A 24,651-nucleotide genomic window follows, 5' to 3' on the forward strand; every position below is an offset into this window, starting at 1 on the left:
ATCTGTTCTGCCATACTGAAGACCAGACCAAATGGCCTTTTTTGATTAATGGCATAGGGACTAATGGCTGATAAAGAAAATCATTTATTAATTGCTACAGATAGAAAGCTAAGTATGGATTTTCAGGTACAGTAGCCTGTACTAACTCTGCCCACAAGGAAGATAAGGCCTTAGAGAGAAGTTGATGGAACATTTGCAGAAAAAGATCAATGTTAACAATGTTACGGTATTCCTTAGCACGGTGGTACAAAGGTCATATAGATTCTCAGCCAAAGAAGAAAATCATAAAAATTTCCTGAAAGGGCAAGGCCAATACTTATTTTTAAAATTAAATATAAGGTAATGCTGAAGACTTTTATATGTTCTGCCAGTGGATGTATGCATTTGATGTATTTGTGTGCCTTTGTCAAGACGAATACAGCCAACTAAACAGTTCTGTTTTCTCAGGTACATTGTTTACACTGTTTTGTTCTAATCTTTTTAAGATAATGACACAGAATCTCTTAAAATCCAATTTCCTGTTCATGCTTCTAAAAACCCTTGATGTTTGTCTATGATCAATTTATTCAAAAGACAGAAATTTATTTATTTATTTATTTATCACAGCTTTTCATGCATAAAACTCAAAATCATTAGAAAAAGATTGAGTTAAAAGAGTTTAAAAAAATCCACCTCTTGGGAAATGAAGTTTAGCCTTAGAATGGATTCTATGGGAGATAAGGAACATGATGGTGACTTACCTTCTCATGCCCAAGCTACATTTAGAATCAATATTTAAAACTTTCTAGTGAAAATTCGAAATACAATGATCAATCATTGATTGTGGTATGAAGAAGGAATTAAAAATGTGTGTTTCATTTTGGGATTATGCCATATACATTTCCTCATATAGGGTTCCTTAGTTCCTCAATTACTCTTCCTCTCCACCTTTCAATCAATGCTATTGAACCCAATGCTATTGAACCCACTGATCTCTGATGAGTTCTTTTTACTGGACTCCTTACTTGGCCCAAATTGCTCCTGTCTATCTCTGGAATTATAGGGACTCTGCTATGGGTCAGGACACTTGGTCACAAGCAAATATCAAGGCCAGAAAAGAATGGCCAGGAGTATTCGGGAAGAAGATAGTTAAAATCTCTGTGGTCCTTGAGAATGTACCCACTACATTCCTCTATAGGACTCCATTCTTCCTACCATAAGTAAATTCTTTATCTGTGTATAAATTCAACCCCATCAGAAAGTCCCTGATGGGGACTTCCCTGTGGACCAGTGGGTAAGACTCTGAGCTCCCAGTGCAGGGGACCCAGGTTCGATCCCTGGTCAGGGAACTAGATCCTGCATGCATGCTGCAACTAAGAGTTCGCATGCCACAACAAAGATCTCGCATCCTGCAATGAAGATCCCACATGGCGCAACAAAGATCGTGCATGCCGCACGAATACCTTGCACAGCCTAAATAAATAAATAAATAAATAAATAAATATATATATATATATATATATTAAAAAGAAAGAAAAAAGAAAATCCCTGATGGACCAGGTAGGATTATCTGGTGGGGTAGCCTATGAGGAATACAATTTAGATCAACTCAATGAGACAGACGAGATTTATATCTTTCAAAACAAGAAATGGAGGTGCAGTTTCAAAGTTTTAAAACGAATTGTGAAATCATTGTAAACAACTGTTCTAAGCAGTAGGAAAGAATAAGCAGAACTAATTGGTGTTTCCTGCCTATAATCTTATGGCTTAATTTACACAGGCACTAGAGCACTAACCTATGGCATAAATTTGACATACAAAATTGTTCAATATGTGCATCCACAACATCCACATGAATATGTTCATGTTACATAAACATATGGAACACATCAAACAAATCCAGAAAAACTTGGAGTTCAAATACCATATTGGGATCTTTTTTTTCTGACCTAAACAAATGTTGCTTATGAACAGCTGGTGAGTGGGTTATTAGGAAGGAAAGTATGGCAAAGGAAATACATGCAAGAAAGTTTTCAAGAGCACACTAAGGAGCACATTCAACCATTTGAATATATCAAATAGTTAACTTGTAAAGAAATGACTCACCTCTTCTTTGTCAGCGTCTGAAGAATTTCCTCAGCACTCAAAGTAGTCTTTTTTTTTTTTTTTTGTGGTACGCGGGCCTCTCACTGTTGTGGCCTCTCCCGTTGCGGAGCACAGGCTCCAGACGCGCAGGCTCAGCAGCCATGGCTCACGGGCCCAGCCGCTCTGCGGCATGTGGGATCTTCCCGGACCGGGGCACGAACCCGTGTCCCCTGCATCAGCAGGCGGACTCTCAACCACTGCGCCACCAGGGAAGCTCCTCAAAGTAGTCCTTTTTAATGGCAATAATAGGTACCATTTAGTGAAAACCTACATCATAGACAGCACTAGGCACTTTATAAATATTTATCTTGTTCTCACAGTACCACTCTTTAAAAGTTATGATAAAATGCTTACTTTAGTTTTCAATTTTCAGTGAGAAGACCACAAACTAAGGGACAAATAAAAAAATACTTGATAACATTACTACAGCAATTGCCGGCTGATAGCGTGATCTCAGCTATGCCAATAAAGATACTCTACACCACAGTGGAATAATAAAACTGGGCCATTTTTATTATTCCACAAAAAAACCCCACAGTATGTGTTGTGGTAGGCTGACCCCAAAGTAGTAAGGATCTTAGAAATCATCTGATCTAATGTTTTCATTTTACAGATGGGGCAAGCTAAGGCCCAAAGAGTTTGTGTAACTTGCCCAAAGTCAAACAGTGAGTCAGTGGAGTGAATAAGATTAAGCATTATAGTTTATTAATTAAATCTGAAACGCAGATTATTTTCAATGTAGAATATTGCCCCTAAGGCTAAAATTTCTTCTATTTAAAAAAAGTAATAATTCAGATCTTCAGAAATTGTGTTTTTGCTTTGATTGATTTTTGTTTATTGTGCATGTTTGTGTGTTTGTGTGTGTGTGTGTGTATTTTGTGTTATGAAGGATTAGAAGTATCACCAAAAGGTCAAAAAGGTCACACATCAGAAAAGATTCTCTTTTCAGTTTTACTGATACATTTGAACAGTTTAAATTTATTGAAATTCTCCTTGAAATCTACATGCTTCAGTCTACATATCAAAGACAAATGATATACTCTTTCTTGCCTATATAATACTGAGTTCCTCAGCCATAAAGGAATACCAAGTGAGGTATGGTTTATTTCCTTTATAGCCAAATGGATAATTTTAAGGCTCATTAAAATTATAATTTCATTTTGAATGGCTGAATGAAGATGGTGGTAGTTTCCCCAGCTGGTTTCTTTCAGCCTCACAGTGTTACCACAAAAGCTTTATTAATTATCTGCTGAGGTTTTCATCATGATAATGTTAATCAAGGAATAACAATTTTGTTTATCAAGAAATACATGAAAGCTATTAATTTGGCCAAATGATTAAAATAAAACAGCAAGAAAGTACATTAATATTTATTTATATATAAATGAAGTGGAAGTTAGATGGAAACTTTGAGATGGTTGATATGCTAAAAAACTTTGTTATTCTTCACAATGAAAAAGTTAAAATATAAGCATCAAATTATCAATGTAACTATTAATTTAGAATTAATCTTATGATAGAATATGGATATTGAGTTTGAGACTTTTTTTCCATGTAATTAAGTAATGTTATAGGCAATATGATGGCAAGCTCTAGAGTTGAGTTACTAAAATAGCATCCTGGTCCCACCAGTTACTTACTATGTGACCTTAGATAAATTACTTGAGCTTCCTATGCATCAATTCCAGGGCAATATTATTAACAATATCATTGATTTGGAGTGTGAATTAAATGTAAAGCATCTAGAATAGTGACTAGAACATAGTAAGCACTCAATAAATGCTGGCTGTAATTACTATTATTAGAATATATTTACTGTTACACATACTAATATCTGCAAGGCTTGTATACGTAGTTTTACAGAGATTATAGTAACAAGTGATCCACAAACCTAATGATGTTTACTTTTACTACAGTAACCCTCATTAAGTTACTAAATCAACAACAGTAAATAATCCAATTTGACTCATTTGTTACTATAATTTTTGCTAATGGCTGCAAGGAAGCTCTTTCTTTTGAACTGGACAAAAGTCCCAACCTCTAGGATACTCCAGCCTCTAGGGTATAACATTATTGAATACATAGATGAGAGTATTGATATGATAAAAATGATACCCTTAATACTACCAGAAGGAATAAATTGTCACATCTTTTCAAGAAGAAAGTTTGGAAACATATGATAATCACCTTTTGACTTAGTAATTTTACTTCCAGGAATCTACTCTGCAAGAGTACACATGCAGACAATTTACACCCAAAGATACTCATCACTGTAATATATACAATAAAAAAAGTAGAGAAAATCTAAAAATCAAACAAGGTAAATTCCTGAATTAATTAAGATATATCTACATGATAGAATAATTTGTAGTCATGAATAGGTGTATTCATGCATCGTGAATAGATTTTTTTCATTTCTCTACCTTTAATATTCTCATTATCAATAAATCAATACTGAATACTTCTGTATCCATGGCTCTGTAAAAGGTGTTACAATTAGTAAGAGATAGAAAATCCTGCATCAGATCCCCATTTCCTGCCCCAGAGTATTCTTACTGATTTTAAAGGAATAGGCTTTACAAGTTAGAAAATAATATGGTATAACATATGGTAGGTTTCAAGTAAGTGGCACAATACAACCCTCATTTCATCCCTAAATAATGTGCTTCAATATGATACAGTTAACTTATATGTCTTTTAAAATTAGCCATAGAACACATGTTGTTATCTTATAAAGAATTCCTGGAGAAAAAAATCCTGTCTTGTCCTAATATCCAGAAAACTTATCCATTCCATTAGTGATTGGCAAGTTTTTAATCTCAAAAATATTGTAAACTTCAGAATTAATCAAATTTTCCCTCTTTTAGCTTTTAGCTTTTGGAAAACTTAGAGCCATATATGTGGCCCACTATGGTGGGTATGTATTTTTTGCTTCATCTTTCATCCTACTCTATTATTCCCATCTTTGTTTTCATTAATTTGCCTAGACTTTAATTGGGGCTGCTTTATTTATTTTATATGTCTTTGTAAACCACCTTATATCCTTGCTAAATATACACACACATATATATATATATATATATATATATATGTATATACACATTACATACACATTAATAGAAGTAATGCAAGGAATTAGGAGAATGTGTCAGACAGTTTAGGCTAAGTTATGATGTCCTAACAAACTACCTCACTTTTTCAATGGCTCACAAACCAAAAAGGTCAGTACTTGATCATACCACATGTTCATCAGAATAAGCTTCAGTTAGGTTCAATATTGTCTTTATTCTAGGATTCACACTGAAAGAGTAGCCCTGGACTAGTATACTGCAGGTCTCATGGAAGGGGGAAAAGCACAGCTCGTTGAAGCTTCTGCTCATAATTGGTCCATATCACTTTCACACATACTTCTTTGGCCACAGCAAGTAATTTACCAAACCTGATATCAATGGGACAGGGAGGTACTCTTCCCATAGGGAGAGACCACAAATAAATGAATAGCACTATAATCTAGTCCATGGAAGAAGGAATAATTGTGCTTTGACGTTTTTGAAGATGTCTACAGCTAGAGGACAGGATATATGATGCAAAGTGCTAGATGGCATTCCTCAGTTTCTCTACCTGCAAAATGGGGATGACAACATCTTTATCATGTTGCTTTTAAGAGGGAATGAAATAAAATATGTAAAATATTCAATTAATGTTGGTTCTCATTATTTTATTTTGTAGATCCTTGGGAAGCCAACAGAAGGAGCAGGAAAGTAATCATGTCAAACTGAGCTCTTGTCTTTTGTTTCCAATCATCTTGCATTTACAGTTTCCCCATCTCAATGGATGACTAGTCCATTCTTCTAGTTGTTCAGGCAAAATCCCTGCAGTCAACATGATCTCCTCTCTTAAGTTCCACATCCAACCTACCAGTAAATTCTGTCTGCTGTCACTCTGAAACATATTCAGAACCCAACCATTTCCTACCACCTCCACTGCTACCACCTTCACCTGAGCCATCAAAGCTTTTGCCTGCATTACTGCAGTAGCCTCCCAAATACTCTCTCCACTTTACCGTTCCTCCACCAAATTCTGCTCCCAATATCACAGCCAAGTTTTCTGTAAAACAAATAAATGAAATCATTCCTTGCTCAGAACCCTTCAATGATTCTGCATTGCACTCAGTAAAGACCACAACCCTTTAAATGAGCTCCAAGGCCCTACATGAGCTTATTTCCTGTTATCTCTCTGACCTCACTTCCCACTCCTCTCCACTTTGTTCAACCTCTGAACCTTTCCACATTTCAGCCATTCTTTCTATCCCTAGAATGTGCCAAGTACACTCTCACTTTTGGATCACTGCAGGCTCTTCCATGTGCCTGGAGGGCATTATCCACAGATTATCCTTGCCTCCTTCAGAGCTTTGTTCAAATGCTACCACCTCGTAAGACCTCCTGTGGACACCCAATACCTCAGAAATCCTCCCTCACCTTATTCTACTTTGTCATTTCTCATGGCACTTTTCACCTTCTATCATCCTGTATAATGATTTGTTATATCCATTGTTTATCATCTCTCCCTGCTGGAATGTTTGTTCTATGAGAGCAGAGCTCTGCATTTGATTCATGGATGTATCCTGAGCACCTAGAAGAGTACAGCACTCAGTAAACATTTGTTGGATTAAGGAGTGTAATATCGTGAAGATAGTATCTGCAAGACTTTGGTGAGTGACTGGGTGTGGTAGAGCGGATGTAGCACTTAGGGTTGGGGACGAAGGGAGGAAAACAGATACTGCAAGGTTCTTAGCCTGCACTTTTGGAACTCTTTTCTTATGAAAATAGGCCTTGGTGTAGAAATCTACTGAAAAACTATCCATTCAAGGGTAGTTGAATTTTACAACTCAACCAGTCAAATTTATGCCTAACAAAAAATTACCCAATAAAACATGAATTTTACATAATAGAAAGTTTACGTAAGTTAAGTTTACATAATAGTTAAGTTTACATAATAGAAAGGACTGATAGATTTACCATGAGGTGTTTAAAAAATAAATAAATAAAACTTGGAGGGGATCACTATGAAAGAACCATGCAGAAATAATTTAACTCTTTTTTTCCCCAGTTTGTGCTCCACTTGGCCTTGGAAGGAGGTGAAGAAATGGCACAATACAGTTAATCTTTAAATAATAAAATATCATATATTCTCCCCTCTCTATAATTTTCTCTCTTCCAAAATGGACAGGTTGGCTAAGGAAAGATAAGCAGGATTATTGTGCAGATTAATAATTCATTTACTATTTTACTATATAGGGATATTTAGAATAAGTTATATTATTTAATTAGTACATTAAATTTTATTATATCTACACCATATATATTATATATGTGTGTGGGTATATATATATATATATATATATATATAAAATACATATGGTATGGCTCATTAGACTAGTGACAAATAGGGATTAAAAACAAGGGTCTGAAAGACTCAGATAAGAGGGAATGTGAAAGCATCTTAAAGGTAGTTGCCATGTTTTATACTGCTATACTGTTATCTGCATCAAACACAGGGCAACATACATAGTAAGAGTTTGGAAGTTATTTGTTGATAGATTAAACAAGAGACGAATTACTTGTAGTTTAAATACCAGCTATACTGTAGACTTGGCTTGAAGGCCAGATGTGCTCAGAGAGACCCTAAATCATTAATCTAGAAAACTGCTGAAGCCTAGCTTTATTAGAGCATAAGTATCTTTTTCTTTTTTTATTAGTCACAGCAATTCTTTCTAGAGCATAGCTTGCAAAGGGCATTATGTTAATCAAAGTCCTGGAAGAAAACATATTGAAACTTGCTAATTGAAGAGAGTTTAATAAAAAGGATTAATTTGAAGGTGTGGATAGGGTTTACAGGAAGAGCACAGCAAGTGATAGTGCAGTCTCCCAGGGGAGCTATCCCTACACTCTCCTCCACCACACCCCCACCCCCAGCCTGGGCCTAAAGGATCTGAGGATGGAGCAGTTACTGAAACCTGGAGAAAATAATTCTATGGTGAAGGCCACTTGTCAGGAGTTGCAGCAAATTGCCTGAAGATATAAATACCCTGACTAAATCCAACTGGAAGCCAGGGGCAAGAGAACCCATGGAAGTAGTCCATGGAGGTCCACCTCCCAGGGCACAGGACAGCCAGGAGAAGAAAGCAGGTAAACTGAATTGAAAAATGGAAAACATCAAGCACAGGTACAAATCACTCACTCCACTAAATGTGGTAAGAAGCAGATGTCACAGCAATTCCTATACTAATGAATAAAGCAAATTAGAATCATGTTTCCTTGACATATGCAAATGAACACTGACTTCATTGGGAATTGTGTATTTAGTCTCTAGAAAAATTTTATATACACAAAAAATACATATTTTTATTATGTTAATAGATTACAGAAATAGGTAAAATATGATCAATTGGAAGTCAAATGAATAAATCTTTTAAAAATTTTATACTGGAAATAGATTTTGAAACTTTCTTCTATGAATTGCTTACCACTTTTGCACTTCTACAAAAATACCATTCCCATTAATATTATATGAATATTTTATGGCTAATTTCACAATTACAGTTCCACTAATATGTTGCTTATAATGTTGTCCATTCACAAAATTCATTTTTGTGAAGTACATTGATCTATTTTAATTTTACATTGTATGATATAAAACCTTTCTATTTGCTTTATAATCACCAGACTTTTATCCATTTTATTTGTCAACCTGTTAAGTATCGTTTGACTCACTGACAGCTTCAATTCCTCCTCAAAGTTTATTCCTTAGTTTTGTTACTATAGAAGTCTCATTCTATGAAGTGTGCTGATACAAATATAGTGACTGCACATATACTTAAAAATAAAAACTACTGTTTAAATTGTCTTTGGTAATTTGTCATTTTCTCCCTTCTATGGTCTGTACTGCAGGAGCTAAAAAATTGGAGCTAAATTTCCAAGTATCCCTGCCATTAGAATCCATCAGTGAGAGTCTCTTGCATGGGATTCTGAAGGTAAAAGAGAAACAAAACACAAAACTATTGTTTCTCCAAGTTGAGCAGCTGTGACCATCACTGGTATTTCCTATGGATCCTGCAATCTCTGGACTGCGAGAAATGAACACAGATTTAGAAGCAGGATTTCTGACTTTAAATCCTCCTACCTTTCCTATGGATTTATAAGCAAGCACCTAACTTACTGTTAATAAATACTGCTCTACAAATATACGTTCTTGCTTGAAACACTTCAAGTTGTTTCTGTTTTCCTGACCTGATATGAACAGACACAAAATTTGGCTTAAAAAGGGAGAGGGCCACTGCCAAACAATAACCAAAAATATGTAGCACTGCTTGTTGGATGGGTAATAGGAGGTGAAGAAATTATCAGAGAGCCTGCAAATACGGATATGCAATAGAAAAAATATTTGGGTAAACTGTCACATGAGATAATTTGGAAGGTGTACCCACTGAACACCTCCATAGAGAAGACCATGAATCTAGAGAACAATGGTGTGCAGAAAAGAGTTAAAACAGCAGAACAGAGATTGCTACCCTTAGAAAAGCCTGCTTGCAAAGTTGGCCCCAGGCTGGTGTCTGAAAACTTAGATTTCAAGGAGGGTCCTTCTCACCATAAGAATGGCTTGCTGTGCCTAAAATATTTGTGAAGCAATATGGTTTATGCTAAATACCTGCTTTCCTTCTGGGAGACTGAAACTTTGGTACGTGCTAGGCAGAAGGTGCTTACATGACCAGTTCCCAGTGAAAATCCTAGGCAATTAGTTGCTAATGAGCTTCCCTGCTAGACAACGTTTCACATGGATTATCACAGCTTGCTGAGGGAGTTAAGCACATCCTATGTGAATCCACTGGAACAGGGCTCTTGGAAGCTTTACCTGGTTTCCTCCAGACTTTACACCATATGCCTTTTTTCTTCCCTGATTTGGCTTTGTACCCTTTTGCTGTAGTAAATCATAGCCATGAGTATGACTATATCCTGAGTCCCATTAATCCTCCTAGTAAGTCATCTAAGCTGAGGACAGTCTTGGAAATTGCCAATACAAATGGGAAATCAAGTTCCTCCCAGATTGTGTAACAGGGGCCTAATTAAGAAATTTCCCTCATTCCTAAGGTACAGAGTCTTCATGCGTCCTACCCAGCTGACTGAATCACCTCCCTGGTTATGGACCAGTGACTGCTATGTGTCTCCCATTCTTCTCCTTTCTGAATGGGCAATTTTACTGTAGTTGTCTTGTGTCTGCTCCACCATGGAGAACTGTATAGGTGTCTTGTCTATCAGCCTCTAACCCACCCTCCTATACAGTATCTTCTTTGTGATGTCGTCCTGAGGCTCTGAAAACCACATTTCTGCTTTGCCAGCTTGTCCCCTGGCAATGCTATGCCCAAAGGGGATACTTGTGGCAGCCCAGAAGGCTGGAAAAGAAAGAAGAGACACTATACTTCCCGTTTGTTCTTGTTTGTGTCTGTGCCACACCAGCCGCACTGGAAGTGGCAGTTCATTTCAGTAGCAGCAGTTGAATCCATTTTGCAGTTTTCTCCAATCCCCACAGAACCAGCTTCATTGCAGCTCCTCAGAGGCATCAACACCAGTGGAGCAATGTCCCTTCCTCAGAGGTTGGGGTCCCAGCCCTATAGAGCACCTTCCTCCAAATTTAGAGATACCAGCAGTGGTTGATCAGCAACTCTTTTATGAATTCTACATTTCAGCTTCACAGAGTCTCTTCTCCAAGCTTCTAAATGTTAATAATTCAAACCTCTTCCCTTTACTCCCTATGTCCTAGTGGTGGTAGCTACAACTTTCTGTGACCTCTTAGAATTCTTATTTTGACTCCGTTTTTCAAGGACCAGTTATTAACACTTGTATTAAATCCTCTTTTAAAATAGCTGATGTGATCTCTGACTCCTGATTGCATCCTGTTTGTGGCAGGTGTGGGGGGGAGGCAGTAAAGTGGGGAAGGTAACAATTTGTCTTACAGTTCATAGGTCACCTGACCATGAAAAGCCCCACCCAGACTTAATGAAGAACACTGCATCATCTAGAGACCCTGGGCTACCAGCCTGCTGCAGTGATTGGAAAGAACTTTCTGTTGTCTCTCTTGGAGAGTGTGTAAGCTTCAAATGTGGCAGGAAGTGTGAAATGGGTGTTAGGTGGACAGAAGGGCAGACTGTGGCAGAGACCATTTAGCTGTTCACCAAACTTGTTCCCCTTTCCTCCTAGGTAAATAGCTAAATTACAGTTTCCAGAGACTTTGCTTTTAGGTGTGGTCACATGATGGCTCTGGCTCAAACTGGGTGGCTTAACCAAGAGTAATTTATTGTCTCCCAGTTCTAGAGGCTAGAAGTCTAAGACCAAGGTGTTAGCAGGGTTGGTTCCTTCTGAGGGCTGGGAGGGAGAAGCTATTCCATGCCTCTCTCCTAGCTTCTGCTGGTTGGGACAATCTTTGGCATTCCTTGACTTGTAGAGGCATTACTCTGATCTCTGATGTCTGAATTCATGTTGACATGGTATTCCCCCTGGTTGTATATCTGTCTCCAAATCCCCCCTTTTCATAAGGACGTCAGTCATATTGGATTAGTTAACTATGTCTACAATGACCCTATTTCCAAATAAGGTCACATTCAGAGATAGTGCGGGTTAAGATTCACCATGTGAATTTTAGGGGGACACGATTCAACCAATAACACTGACGACAAAATGTAGTGTGATGTATACCACTCCCAGGTTGGGCCCATAAAAACACCCATATTATATATGCTCTCTTTCCCATGCCTTCCTCTTAGACATCAAGCTCTAGGGACCTTGAAATCCACATACTGAAGAAGCCTGGAACCTTGAGTGATGTATAGAGCAGAACCCCAAATGCCACCTCATCCTTATGCTGACTGGACTCTTTGTGAGTGAGAAACATCTGCTACGTTGAGACACAGAGGTTTCTGCAGCTCTCTGTTACAGCAGCTAGCATTACCTTAGCTAACACAACTACTTTGTTGAAAGTAAGTACTCTTTAAAAAGAGTATCATTATTCCACCTAGACTTTTATCTACACTTCTGGGACAGCACTTTAATAGAATAGTTACCTTATATATGCCTAATCTTCCTCTAAGCAAAGAGCTCCCAGAGGGTAGGATTTATGCTTCATTTTTTATCTCCTACACTGTCTAGCACAAGTTTTTGAATTAGCACTGAAAAATATTTGTTCAGTTGAATAAAGGAAAATAAAGGTCCAAGCAAACAGGGAAATTATATTAATACAGAGTCCATATGCATTGATTCATTGTGATTGTCAAAATTCTTAACTAATCAATTTAAACAATTTTCTTTAAAGTAAACCTATGCATTTTAATGAAATTTTCCATTCAGAAGAGTGAAGATGATTCATGCCTAGAAAGCCTAAGGAAAATGATTCTAAAGAATTTCACCTGGTCATCAGACCACAAAGCTGATGCAGTCATTGAGAATATTTAACACTGAAAGGGGGACAGAAACGTGCACAGACCCAAGTCACAGAACATAAGCCAGAGAATCAAACGACAGATTTCTTGAGTAAATAGAAAAAAAGAAATATTATGGACATTTGTAGAAAAGCACTGGTGAAATTTCCTGAAGGAAAAAGTATGTCTAAACTGCAGTTGTTTCTGAACTTAAAAGTAAACTGTCAGTTCTTCAAACTAGTGGTTACCAGTCAGGAGAGGAAAGCAGGGAGGGGCAAGACAAGGGTAGGGGATCAAGAGGTACAAACTATTAGGTATAAAATAAGCATTAAGAGGCACAAACTATTAGGTATAAAATGAGCTATATTGTACAACATGGGGAATATAGCAAATATCTTACAATAACTATAAATGGAATATAACCTTTAAAATTGTGAGTCACTATATTTTATACCAGTCACATATAATATTACATATCAACTATAGTTCAAAAAAAATTTTTTAATAAATAAACTGTCAGTTCTTAGTGAGAGTTTGATATTGAGAAGCACTAAAAAAAGTCACTAAAAACACTATTCTCTGTATGAGGAAGGATTAGATTTTACAGTCATCTGAAAAAGTAAAAATTCCAGAAATTTTGGCAAAGGGAAAGATATTGTATTTCTCCATAAATTAGCATATTGAAAATACCTTCAGGAACTTCTCAGCTTTATGTATGAAAAAAAATGGTTGAAGTGAAAACCAACTTGAACCCCTGTATTTCTAGAGAATGCAAGAACGCTATTTTAATACATTATATAGTTAGCTGCTAGCAGGTCAGCATAAATCAACCATTTGTTTTGAGTATTCCAGGTACTTAGAAAGAGAAATGTGTTTAAAGTCATCAAATTTACTAATCTAAGACATTTTTTCCTGGTTATCTGGTGAAATGCAGTACTAATTGGAAGACTCATGTTGGCCTTCCACTATGTAATCATGGGTTTTCAACACAAATCTAGGAAATTGAGTTTCTGAAAATAGAATAATAGAATGATGTCTTTCGTTCAGATAGATAATGTTGACAGGAATGACTTTCCAGGTAACCATTTTGATGGAAATTACTGAATTGCACCCAAGCTAAGAAATTGAAAAAAAAAATTCATTTGCCACAATATAAGTTAATATTTATTTGTGATAATAGTACAAAAATAAGGATGATAAGGTACAAGAAAAAGAGAAAAAAATGTTGAATGTAAAATATCAATAGCGTACTTTTAGAAAATAATTTTAAAAGATAGGGAATTGAATGTGAATACATGGAAATTATATAGATTTAAATGCAATAGTATAATTTAGATACAGGAAGTACAACACTATATCTGGAAGGCAGAGTTACTATTCTTTCTCTTAATTGGGCAAACCAGAGTTACCATCTTATCTCCTTTTGAAATGAAAGAAATCCCAGGAGCTGAACCCATAGGAGTCAGCAAATATTTATTCAGTATTCACAAGAAATGAAATGTTAGAAGGGACTTTGGAGAAAGAAGATTCTTTATGAAAGGGAATAATCCAGCTGGCTCTAGATTCCTGAAATTATCAAAACAAACTACCTCAATAAATAAATTTAAGTAAAGTTCAGTAAAAATTTTTATGGACAATTTCAGCATGTAAGAGACCTTCTGCAAGTCACTTAAGCTCTCTGAATCTCAACTTTCCTTTCTGTGAAAGGGGAAAATAATGGCTAATTGCTGGAACCCGTGAAAAGTACAGGAGCGAACATATGCACATCCTCCAGAATATCTTCCAGCTAACACTTTCTTTGTAGAATGCCTTTTGGTTTAGAGTACACAAATTTCATGGAATGTACGTATTTCTCAAGATAATGCTTTTGGCTGATGTTTACAAAGAAACAATGTAATGCTCAAAACTCACTACACTTTTTTTTTTTTTTTTTTTCTGGTACGCGGGCCTCTCACTGTTGTGGCCTCTCCCGTTGCGGAGCACAGGCTCCAGACGCGCAGGCTCAGCGGCCATGGCTCACGGGCCCAGCCGCTCCGCGGCATGTGGGATCTTCCCGGACCGGGGCACGAACCCGTGTCCCCTGCATCGGCAAGCGGACTCTCAACCACTGCGCCACCAGGGAAGCCCTCACTACACTTTTAACAAAATAATGTGTAGGAAATATCTCTAATTACCTTCCAAATACAATTGTTAGACCATCAAAATCACATTTAGACCTTTTGAAAACAAGGTGTCAACAAAGGAAATATATAGTATGCTTCCAAACACATATATGGGAAACAATATATTGATTGGTGATCAATAATTGACAGTTTAATTATTTTGCTTCTTAACATGGTGTGTGTAACTCACACACAGGCAGTTTACTTTGTCTTCTTTACCTTTTAAGAAACTGAATGGGGGCTATGAGTGGAAAAGAAACACCTTAAAATATTTCACATTTTTAAAGAAAGGGGAATAGTCTACCAGTCAGTACTATTGTACAGAGTATCAGATTTTCATGATTTTGTCACTGACACCAAGCAGGTGATGACTATATATCCAACATAACTGCCACTTAGTAGGGGATCAAAATATGTAAAGAATCTTATAATAAACCATGATAAGAAAGAGAAACCAGATCCTTTATCACTATATATTTTTGAGAATGTTGTTGTTAAACACAGTATAATAAAATACTTATCTACCAGAACTGTCATTAAAAGAAGTTCATACTCAGAATTACAATATCACTATTTTAAATCAAATATACATATTTAAAACCTATTTTTGATTGTTAAAAAGTTTTACTTTGTCAGAAATGTTTTAAACTGTTTTCAATATTTTTTGATGGATGTGTATAAAATACAAACACATGTGCTCTTTTAATTGTCTGGAAAGAGTTTGTATTCATGCAGAGCTGCCACATTTTCATTTAAGACTTCCAATCTGTTGCCAAATTTTATTATTCTTTTGTATCTGCTGTGATTGCCAAGCACCATATCAATAAACAGATACTCTCTTAGAGAGAACCATACAGTGCTAAGAAAAATGAAGAAGCTAAACAGGGTCTCTGAGGATGCAACCACATTACAGCAGTTTTCTATTTTTGTGGAGATGCTAAGGACCATTTATTATTTAGGTTATAACTCCATTCACTTATTTGTGAATACCTCAAGAAGTATTTTGTGATATTTAATCTATTTGTAATATTTAACAATACTGATATTATGGAACAGTGGTTAAGTTTTGAGCCATCTATATTTGAATTAATTTCTGATTATTTTTAATAACTAAAAATCAGATATTTTTCTTTTCTGTACAGATAACATTTTTATTTAAAACTCTTATGAAAGTAATATGAAGAAACATAGCTTGAAACATATCCAATGAAAGGAAAGCAGAAGTAGAAATGTGTCCTCAAGAGATAAAAGATTATAGTCAGTTGCAGTATGAACTCCAATATATTATTTTATAAGCCCCAATATTCTGTAGCTTCCACACTCAGTCATCTCTACTCTCTCTTTCCATTGGTATAATTATCTTTTTGCTTAAAATTGGCCATTTTGAAGTAATAGAAATAAATGATAGAATTTTAGAAATGATGTGTCACTTAGAGACTATTGAGGTAAAATTTTTATTCATCTCTATATTCCCAGAATGTATTCCCAGCTTCCCATAGTAGGCATTCAAAGCATAATTTTGTATAAATATATCAACCAATCTAGCCCACTGTTTCCCAACTTTTTTCACATTATAGAATACATGGGAAAAGATCATTTTGTATGGCACTCTTGGGTAAATGGAGCAGGCTACTTAAAGCAAAAGGTCACTGGCCCAAAGACTCTGGCCAGCCTAGGTGTTGTCCTGCTGCCTTGAGTGGCAGCACAGGGACTGGAAGCCAAATGTACTGAATTGAGATCCATTGGACGATGCCAATCCCAGCTACCCTGAAAAAAAATAATACCACTTCCAAATCAGGCTAAAGTTCTAAAGCCTAGCTCTTAATTTGTTCTGAAGAAAACTTCATCAGAAACACTTGAATAAGGTGTCTTTTTTCCAAAATAGTATTTTTAAAGTTACATATTTGTTTTGTTTTCCTATAGAAATGAGTCTTAATTACACCCAAATATATATGTAGCAATAACATGAAATCAGAGACAATCTCTGGCATTTGCTTGTAGATGCTATATTGCCTTTGATATCTCCGTAGCCTATAGAGGTACATGACTACTATTTGACTTTTGGGTATCTGGTACACTATCTAGATGTTTGATGAGATTCTGCTTTCATACCCCAGGGTCATTTTCAAGACTTTAAGTAATTACCCATATTAAGTAATTCATCCTGTGCTCCATGATTTCCTTAGCACTAAATTCTGGGTCCTCACTGGATTTAAAATGGAAAGAAAGACAATAAATGGGTGGGAAAATGACACTTTTGGAAGTCTATGCAGCATGAGTGCCTTTTATCTTCTATCTTCTTTGCTCCATTAAGGATGAAACACCTCTTTAGGGCAATAATCTTGGGCTGAAATATTTCATGTTCTCTTTGGAATATTTTTGTCCAATTATCAGAAACATCAATTTATCAGCCAAATAAACAAGTTCCCTTGGTTAATATTCATCCTACTTCATTGATGAACAAGGTATAAGTCATCATTACCCTGAAAAGACTCTTAACATAAGGGTGTTCCCTGTATTATGTTAACATTTAAATGCGCTTCCTTCATAGAATCATCAAAGACAAAATCAACACCAAAAAATGCTGTCAAGCTTGCTCAGCAATCGTGAAATTACATGTGCGTGTATGGAGTGCAGCTCTTACCTAACAGGAAATTATCTATCAACTATAACAACAGAATATTGTGGCAAGTGTGGGAATAAAGTGAATATAAACTAGCCTGTGAAGGGAAAAATATATTCATTAAAGAACCAGTGGAACATCTCGGATCAGCAAAGTTCTGACGCACATTGCAAAAGAGACCTTCCTAATTCTCATACTACATCCTTCTTCCTGGGTCACTAAAAATCAAATCGAGTAGATCTTCCAAGGACTTAATAGAGCATCTCATTTCTTTATTTAATAAATAACACTGGATATCTACTAATTATTTCAAGATCTATTAAAAAACAAAGTTTATGCCTTCATAGAATTTGCATTCTAAATATACAAAATGCCTGAAAATGCTATGAAGAAAAAAAAGAGGGGAGAGATAGAATGATGGAGTCAAGGTACATTTTTCGATGGGGTAGCCAAGGAAGATCTCCTTACAAGGGGGAAGTTTGAGGATCAAAGAGAAGGTATAAAATGACTGCCTGGGGAACTGAACTGGTAGAAGCAGGAAGGTTACTGAACAACACTGAGGAACCACCTCAAATCTGTGATCATTTTAAACTGTGACCAGTCAGTATGGCCATGGATTATTCTCTAGCTACACAGAGCTGCTCAGGTACAGGTGGAGAACAGGCAGAAAGATGAATTTCATCAGGTTTGGGGCAAGAACGTCAGGAGAAAGAAGCAAGGGAGCTGAGGGTGATTTCTATGACTGATCTTAGAACCTGACACAATGAAATGAGGTTGGGATGGTATGATGGAGAGTGAAAAGGAGATTGGGCAACGGTTTAAAACTCCTGGTGTGGTTGAAGTGAACTTGGAGTATTGCCTAGAGAGCTGAAAGATAACTTGAATTCTGTGCCAGAAAAGGCCTTGAGAAAGTCAGAAACTCATGCTAACTAAACATGGCAATAAAGTCTTTCTCCTGAGGGCCTAGTCAAGCTCTCAGGAGAAACAAGCAAACAAAAGAAACAAAACCAAAAAATAACTGCTTTATCCAGAGAAACCCAACCATGATCATTGCTTTTTGTCTCCTAGTGACTTGTGTGGGTGAGTTTAAAATACATATGTAACAGCCTCACGCTGCTAGAAACTGAAATCAAAACTTTACATTTTGGGCTTCCCTGGTGGCGCAGTGGTTGAGAGTCCGCCTGCTGATGCAGGGGACGCGGCTTCGTGCCCCGCAGTCCGGGAGGATCCCACATGCCGCGGAGCGGCCGGGCCCGTGAGCCATGGCCGCTGAGCCTGCGCGTCTGAAGCTTGTGCTCCGCAACGGGAGAGGCCACAACAGTGAGAGGCCCGCGTATCGCAAAAACAAACAAACAAACAAGCAAACAAAACCTTTACATTTTGATTGATTTCCAGGTGAAATTCAACAGTGAACCAAACTAAAATATTCCATTTATCTACATTCTTGACACAGATAATTTTTCTAGGTGAGTTACTTTCTTTTTTTTTCCTAATCCTGATGGTTGGAACTTCTTAACCGGACTAAAAACTCATTGCCTGTTCTACATCACCTACCAAAATCACCTTTTTCTGTGATTATTCGATCCTAACAGTGGCAGTTTGCTTTCTCTCTCCTTTTCCTTCTTGTATACTTTAAGTCCCTTCTCAAATTTCATGTTTTGAAAGATAATTTCAATGTCTAGATTTTCTCAGCAAGTGGGGGAGTGACTCTGAAACTACTGAATAAAAATTACATATGCTTTCTCGACCTTTAATTACGGTTCTGAATATAAAGATTGATGTAAGTATTCTCAAGTTGAGTGAGATACGTAAGTACATTGTAATGACAGTGAGTCAGCTCACCACACCTCCCCTCGAAAGCTACTTTGAAATTAGACGTTCTTCCAAAAATTGGACGGATGTTCTGCTCATTATGGATGAGACTAACTAAACATATGAGTGCAGGGTTCTATGTACTCCAATCACAGTGGGTTAAGTCTCATCAGAGAGTATGATATAATTGTAGCCGAGAAAGATGTGCTCTAATCAGTGCATTATTTCAGGACTAAAGAAAAACTATGTAACAGAGAGATATACCCTGGAACCCCAGCAGTGACTCTCACCACCCCCCAACCGCCTGCCCTGTTGCAATATCTGACAGCAAAACAGTGGAAATTTACCCTGAATTTAAAAGGCAAACACTAAAAGCAAACACACATATAAGATAAAAGAATTAAGGCCCCAACTACCTTGTATACATAGTTGCAGTGGTGGTCTCCTTCACCTTTTATGAGAAGCATCTGTACGTTTGCAGCAACAAAGCTAGTCCTAATGAAGCCTTTTCCATTTTACAAAAGTAAACCTATGCTAGTTTTTATAAAATATTTTTTATGATAAAACAAAACAATGTATAGAAACAATACATCTTTCTCTCCCCCGAACCCTACTACCCTTTCTCTCCTCTCTTTTTCCTCTCTCTAAAATTGAATCCTGGGACTTCCCTGGTGGTCCAGTGGTTAAGACTTCACCTTCCAATGCAGGGGGTTGCAGATTCGATCCCTGGTCGGGGAGCTAAGATCCCATATGCCTCCCGGCCAAAAAACCAAAACATGAAACAGAATATTGTAACAAATTCAATAAAGACTTTAAAAATGGTCCACACACACAAAAAAAATCTTAAAAAATAAATAAAATCTTCTTCTCTCTCCTTGCAAATATGGCCATCCTCTTTCCCTCTGTTTCCATTTTCCATACTCAGAAATAGTCTCCTCCACCCCAAGGTTGTTATCCATTATTCCTCTGTTATGTTTTTGTTCATTTACTACTTATGGATTCCTCCATAAACAATTCAACCTATTGTTTCGTGTGTTTTTCAAATATGATCTATTGTATCAGATTGTATGTATCCTTTTGCAACTTAACATATTATTTTTGAGATACACGTACACATATTATGGAAATATATAAAAGTGCTATGGACTGAATGTTTATGTTCCCGCAAATTCGTATGTCAAAGTCCTATAGTCCTCAGTGTGATAGTATTTGGAGGCATAGCCTTTGAGAGTTAATTGGATTTATATGAGGTCATGAGAGTGGAGCCCCCATGGCAGGATTAGTGCATTTATAAGGAGAGACCAGGGAGCTTCTCCTCTCTCTTCATCATGTGAGAATACAGCAGGAAGGCAGCTATCTCCAAACTAGGAGGAAGGTTCTCACCAGACCCCAGATTTGCCGGCACCTTGATCTTAGACTTCCCAACCTTCAGAACTGTGAGAGATAAATGTTGTTGTTTCAGCCACCACTAGTATTTTGTTACAGCAGCTTGAACTAACACAGAGAGGAATACATGTCTATCGAATTCATTCATTTTAACTGCTGTAGTATAATATTCTACCTTATGAACAAATCACCCTGTGTTCGCTCATTCCTTTTTGAGAAGGGGTGCCAGGTTTGGCATTCTACTTCTTATGGACAATAATGTTATTTCCACATTTTTACTCTTATAAACAATGTCATAGTAAACATCCCTGAACCCATGAATAAATTGGTTGAAGACAGACACCAGAAGAGAAACTGCTGGGTTGAAGTAAATGAATATCCCCCTATATTAAGTATCATTAAATGCTGGATCTAAGTGTATGAACATCTTCTTATACTTGGTATTCTAAAATTGCTCTCCAAAGGGTTTGTAATTGATACTCTAACAGCAACAGCTAAGGGTTCCTGTTTCCCCCCATCTTGACTAATATGGTTATTATTATTAAATTTTCCATTCTGTTGGAAATGAAAGGGTATCTCATTGTTGTTTTACTTTGCATTCCCTTGGCTGTTAGTGAAGTCCAGCACGACACTTACCTAAGCAATGTATTAAGTAGCTCTATAGAATAGTTACATGGGATGGCACATCAGGATATTATGCTTCTCCTGTTGTTTCATTATGTGAGCACTACGAATGGTTCCGGGTAGAGGAGAGAGATGGTCATAGTCTCTGAACTCCGAGTCTTAGGGGATGTTGACTAAATGAGAACCTGAAGAAAGGAATGAAAATTTAGTTGTGAAGAGTCCCTCAATTCCCCTAACAACCTCAAAGGGCTTGCATGACCATGTGAATGGCCTTTAATACATTTAATTTCCAGGTTGTACAGAAGTGAACTATTACAGCTGTCTTGCTTGTACAACAAAGACTAATAATTAACTCATAGCTACATATGGGTGACAATAAGCCTGATGTTACCTAGAGATTCCTGAAGAGAACAATGGGCTTTTACAGTTTATCAAGGCACGGCATAAACTAGGCTGTTGGTCTATATCAGTTACCATCAAGCCCCTGCCTCAGCCTCCAGCTCAATTCTGAAGAATTTCCTTTCTTATTAAAGTCAGCAAGTATGTATGATGTAGGAACATGGAATGGACTCCCCTCGTGCATCAAAGCAAATCTTCTTAGCTTCACGTCTTATTTTAGCCACTGCCACAGAAACCAGGTGTGTAACAGAGGGGCAACCTGACCACATCTTACATCAGGCTTAGATGGGGGGGTTCTTTAGCTTTCATCCAGCCAGGGGTTTCTTTGATACCACGTTGTGGGACACCTGAGGGAACCCACTTCTTACGCATGCACTCGCATCTTGGAATGCAGACGAGATGACGATTTATGGGGCAGCGCTCGACCAATGCGGATGGGATCCAATGGATAAATGCTTCTCTCTTTCTTTCCCCAGGTGAACTCTCTTGACACATACTTTATAAGGATCTAGGAACTAGTCTTATCTTTAAGGTAGATAAACGTTGGGGAATCCAGCAAAGCCAACTATGAAGGTGATGCAAGTGAGATAAGAAGAAAACCAGGAGAGGGAAAGGAATCATTGTGGGAGCAAATTCTTAAGGAGGTAGGAATGAGATGCAGTACATAAGTGGAGGGGATGGCTATAGATTGGAACAGGGGAGTGCGTCCATTGTATGACGATGAACGTTAAAATGTATGAGGTAAATATGGCGGCAGAAGGATAATGTTCTCTTCTGATTTCATTAATGCATTCAGGAAAATTTAAAGTATTGTCATCATCTAAGGGGTAGAAGAAGAGGTGAGGTTTTCAAAGTTTGAGAAGAGAAAACATGTGTAATAGTTGATGAGAAACAGAAGTCCTAGAGAGGGAGTGAAGTGATTAGGGAAAGAAGTAGAATTAGTGGCAACATCTACCTTCTTGATTTATTTCCCATGCACTATCCAATTTAAAAAAGACATTTTCATAATTATTACAATTTTAAGTCCTGCATTTTTAGAACATATTAGGCTACTGCAGTGGTTCTCAAAGTGAGAACCCTGGACCAGCACATCAACATCACCTGGAAACTGGTTAGAAATGAAAATACTGAGGTCTTCCCTAGATCTTCTGAATTTGAAACTGTGGGGTGGGGTCCAGCAATCTGTGTTTTTAAAAGCCCTCCAGGGGATTCTTATGAGAGCTAAAAGTCAGAATCCACTAGCTACCGTATGTCCTTACTCAATTTACCTTTACACAACTTAACTGTGTATATTTGATTTATAGAAGTATTCTTTTATAATAAAAATGCTATAAGATGAACACAAACTTTCTTTTTAGAGTATGTTAATATCTAGAGCCGCCCACTTTCTTTAAATTATAAAGTCAAAATATATAATAGAACACCAACGATACTACTTTTCAACCAAAGCTATTATAACTACTATGATTTGAGTTTGAGGCATTCCAAAATCTTATAAAATGTAAAAACATTTTTTCTATATGTGTTAACTGATGTACAGCCTAATTTCCTTATTGCATTTTTAAGAACTGACAGCTGTTGCTTCACATTAGATCACAATATTGGAATTAATTCTGGATGTTAATGAGGCATACATTTGCCCAGATTTTACACTGATATTTTATATTGGAATTGAAATGAATTTATTTTAAAAAATGATGATACTGAACATTTCCTTCTATTATTTGACCTTTTGTTATGCTAAATTACTAACCAATTTATATGTGTTTTCAATGCCATCAATATGCTTAAGAACAAAAACACTTTTAAAGATAATTAGGCACATTCTACAACATAAAAAGAACTGTAAAGTAAATAAGACATTTTTATTACCATTGAAATGCATGTTGAAAAGAATCTTTATTTCAATAGCTTGACACTTAAAGGCATAATAAAAGTGCAGCTCTATTATCAGTAGTTACTGATGAGAAACACAAAAGAATATGAATCTAAAATACCCGTTTTATCAATCTCAATAAAGTGGTTTCAATGTGGGAGTTATTTGGCTACTACATAGATTATCTTGAACATAATATACAGCATACAAAAGAGTTCTTCTGCCAAGAACACCTCCCACGGTGCACTGTAAGGAAATGCCCCCTGTATTTGGTCAGTAATGAAAAAAACAAAATAGTGCTTGATATCACAACATCATCAATGATTCCCAATTTCTTACCATCTGGGGACTGCTACAACCTAGTCTATCTCCTTCAGTGTCTGATGCCCACTCAGGAATTATTTGCCACACATTGTAGGGAAGTCATCGTCAACATAATCATCGTAAAGATATATTAAATATTGATTTCTGTACAAAATGAATAAAAGAGACATGTTTTTTGTCTTCTTTGAGTAAAACAAAAATGAGGACTTTTCACTGCATTTTGCTGGGCTTTGTTTCATATTATTCCTGTGTTCCTCTTTTTTTTTTTTTTTTTTTTTGTCTAACTGTTTTTATGACATTCTAACATAAAATAAAGTTTAAAAAAGACCAGGATGATCTGACACAATATCTGATTTGCTACAAAATACTCCTGTGGTGGGCATGGAGCAGAAATGGGAGGATATAAATGAAATAAGATTTGACATTTATTGATAACTGTTGAACCTGGATCAATGGGTCCATAGAGGTTCGTTGCTCTTTTCTTACTACTGAATATGTTTGAAATTTTCCACAAGAAAAAGTGAAAACCAACTTTAATCACATTTAATTTTGTTTGGGAATTAAGAACTTTAATGCAATCTTTGAAATAACTGGAGGCATACTGGAGTGTTGCAAAACAAAGATTGAGAATTAATGTTGAAGCTTGTGGGACAAATTTTCACAGTAAGAATTTTTAAAAATATCTTTCTAGAGATTGATAGGGAAACAGCACCAATTTTCTCATCACTTTCAATTGGTGGTAATTATGAATAATTCCCAAGTCTCTCCAGGGTGTTTCTGGTGTGATTTGACATCTGAACTGAACCCAGTCTCAGATACAGCCGGTTACCATGGAAAACAGCTCAGCTCCAGC

At 36.7% G+C, this 24,651-nt stretch overlaps 1 long non-coding RNA gene across 1 annotated transcript; it reads right to left on the minus strand.

The window, feature by feature from the left end:
- Window positions 1-293: 293 nt before the first annotated feature.
- Window positions 294-24,192, minus strand: LOC307187601. Its single transcript, XR_013828661.1, has 3 exons — window positions 23,814-24,192; window positions 21,212-21,384; window positions 294-2,353 (listed from the first exon to the last, which is right to left on the minus strand). It is a non-coding gene; the product is annotated as an uncharacterized lncRNA (long non-coding RNA).
- Window positions 24,193-24,651: the final 459 nt, after the last annotated feature.

Source organism: Stenella coeruleoalba, assembly GCF_951394435.1.
Source record: "Stenella coeruleoalba genome assembly, chromosome: 6".
Lineage (NCBI taxonomy): Eukaryota > Metazoa > Chordata > Mammalia > Artiodactyla > Delphinidae > Stenella > Stenella coeruleoalba.